A 3198-nucleotide genomic window follows, 5' to 3' on the forward strand; every position below is an offset into this window, starting at 1 on the left:
TATTGTTTTAAGTTTCTTTCATATGGATCATTGGTGGGACTTTTACTAAAATGGTTTTCTGAAGTTGTACTTTATAAATAAAGTTTTAAACAACCATCATCGTCATTGCATCGTCCAAAAATAATAGTAACAGTGGGAGCGGGTATTTTGCTCTTTTTAAAATTTAACTGAAAACTCAACAGCGTCCATTCATGCTAAGGATCATTAATCTTACAAAACATAAGCTATCTAGAATGCTCATGCAATTAACTCTATTAACCTTTTTAAGCTCATCAATTGAGATTACCGGTTACTTTTAATTGGTGTTTGCTAAGTTATGTTTGTTCATCTACGTTCATTTGTGTTAGTTTTTTATTTAACTTTTTTTATTTTTTATGTTAATTTACATTCATGAACCGTTGTTGTATATTATTAACGGGCGATGATGAAGACACTATTTATTTTATGAACAAATACAAACAAGAAAACCTCGTCCGCATATATATATATGTATATATATATTTGGTCATATTCAATAGTTTATTCGGTTGTATTTAAATAAACAAACACGAACTTGCCTCGTTAGTTCGTGTTCTTTTGGTATTGGCCTAATATCATCCGGACCATTATGTTTGACACCTAAATCACTGACTCCTTACCACCAAACCGTTAAAAACCACAAAAACATTTTGAACTAGTTTGAACTCATTTTCCGTCGAGGTTACCCAAGTCAGACCTCCCATATATTTTTATTTAGCACAACTTGAAACCTTTTCAGTTTCCAAGCATGAAGAATCATGAAGGGGGAGAAACCAGTGTGGAATCAACACGACCTGCGATAACTTGTCGGAGAATAATCTTGTTTCCCCTACCCGTCCAAGGTCATCTTGGTCCCATGCTTCAACTAGCAAACATACTTCATGCCCAAGGTTTTAAAAAAATAATCATACATGCTGAAACAAACTCTCCCAATCATTCAAACTATCCTCACTTAACTTTCAAGCCCATTGCCGACGGGTTTTCTGAGATCGGAAAGCACATGCCAGAGAAACCAGACCCTAGCTTTTTCATTACTTACCTTAATGAAAACTGTGCAAGTTCATTTACGGATTGCCTGGCTAGGTTGTTGGCTGAACCAAATGAGCCGCCAGTAGCATATTTAATCACAGATGCTGAATACTACTTCACACAAGAGGTCGCAGACTCCTTGAAGGTCCCTCGAGTGGTGACATGGGCTTGCAATATTATTGTCCTTGTTTATCATGATTTCTCTATGTTTTATGAAAGGGGTTACTTTAACCTCTCAGTGAAAGGTATACGATTAATATTATTCTATATCATAAAAAAAGGTTTAAAATTAAAAATTATGGTTTGATGCATGCATGCTATTTCTATCAGATTCAGAGCGTGAAGAACCGGTGCCAGAATATCCGTTTTTGAAAGTGAAAGATGTCGTAAAGACTGCGAAGAACCCAAATGGTATGAGAAAATTTCTAAGCAAAGTTACTGAACAAATAAAGGCGTCATCAGGAATCATTTGGAATTCCTTTAAAGAACCCGAAGAGGCAATATTGGAAACCCTTAGCCACCAATTTTCTATTCCAAGGTTCACTTTAGGTCCACTTCAAAAGTATCTACCATCGTCGACTACGGGCACTGTTTTCGAACAAGATCGATCTTTTTTCTCATGGCTAGATGCTCGAGCCTCCAAGTCTGTGGTATATGTAAGCTTCGGGAGCGTTGCGAGAATAACCAAGCATGAATTTCAAGAAGTGGGTGGTTCGGCCAGGGGTGGTTGAAGGTTCGGAATGGCTCGAATCGTTGCCTGAAAAGTTCCTTGAAGAAGTGGGTGATAGGGGACGCTTAGTGAAATGGTGTCCTCAAAAGGAGGTGTTGGCACATGAGGCAACAGGGTGTTTTTGGACTCATAATGGATGGAACTCAACATTGGAGAGCATATGCAACGGAGTACCTATGATTTGTTGGCCTGTTGATGTCTGGCAGCCACTAGTTGCAAGATATGTGAGTGATGTTTGGAAGATCGGCGTTTTGTTGGAGGATGGTCTTGAAAGGGAAGGAATCGAGAGAGCTGTGAAGAAAGTAATGTCGAGCGAAGAAGGTGAAAAGATAAGTGATCGAATCAAACTTTTGAAGGAGGAGGTGAACATCTCGTTCAATAAAGGTGGATCATCACTCAAGTCTCTAGAGGATTTGGTTAATTACATTTTATCTTTTTAGCTTCACTGTACTTCTTGAATTCGAAGTCTTACTGTTTAAACTTTAAATAAATAAAATTAAGCTTGTGTTGTTAATTAGTAATGAATATAAAGATAATTGTTGTTAATTAACTAGCAAAAGTTAATGGATAAACAAAGGCTTGTTTGCCGTCAACTAATTTGTAAATAAAGAGTAGGTTTTCACTTTATATATTGGTAAATGTATAAGCGTAAAGTAGAATCACTTAAATGGCCCATATACATTACACCAAGCGACCATTCTTTAATCAATTAAAACTTGGAAACCTTATAGAATAGCCATGGTGACACTTGATTTTCATTTTTCGTTATGGCTTCCCAAAAATCCTTAAAATAAGCACTCAAGAACCGTCATAGCAGAAAAGTTTTAACCATTTTTAGTTTTTTACAAATGTTTAAGTCAATTATATTTGATATTGCATTAAAGTACGGGTTGAACCCGCCGCGTTGCGGGTGGACGTTTTGAATATTAAACAGAAGCGTGGATTGCGAAAGATGGATGGAAAAGTTGGTTTCCAATTGTCAATAAAGTTCAACAAAAACGAAAATCATATGCTTTCAATTGTCAATAAAGTTTAACAAAAAACAAAAATCATGGATTTAACAAATTTATAGATTGTTGAGTCAGGTGGGCGGTTATCAAGAATAAGTCTAGCAACACCCGCTTTTGCCTACGCTGCATTAATGCCGATGAATTAAAGTTACCCGACTGCGTATTTATGCTCTTAGAACCTTGTACACCCCAACCAAATTTGCAGGTAGTTGAGTTAGGTGGGTGGTTATAAAAAATAATCATCTCAAAAACAAACAATACAATGTTTTCCTGAAACAACCAAACGGATTATATAAGTAATTATCCCACTAAATTATTACACTAAGTTGCAATTAAATAACCTTCAATTGGATATAAACGTGCCTTTAGTAATAAGTGACTACGTGATGTGGTTACACCGAGATTTCTGCT

General features: G+C 36.2%; 1 pseudogene across 1 annotated transcript; it reads left to right on the forward strand.

Moving 5' to 3' along the window:
- The first annotated feature begins 763 nt into the window (after positions 1-763).
- LOC143603818 (UDP-glycosyltransferase 76B1-like) lies at positions 764-2217 on the forward strand (annotated as a pseudogene). The gene is made up of 2 exons (XR_013148143.1): positions 764-1292; positions 1378-2217. The product of XR_013148143.1 is annotated as a UDP-glycosyltransferase 76B1-like (transcript).
- Positions 2218-3198: the final 981 nt, after the last annotated feature.

Source organism: Bidens hawaiensis, unplaced genomic scaffold (assembly GCF_021521415.1).
Source record: "Bidens hawaiensis isolate Kalapana, Puna unplaced genomic scaffold, B.hawaiensis_p1.1 tig00062854_1, whole genome shotgun sequence".
Lineage (NCBI taxonomy): Eukaryota > Viridiplantae > Streptophyta > Magnoliopsida > Asterales > Asteraceae > Bidens > Bidens hawaiensis.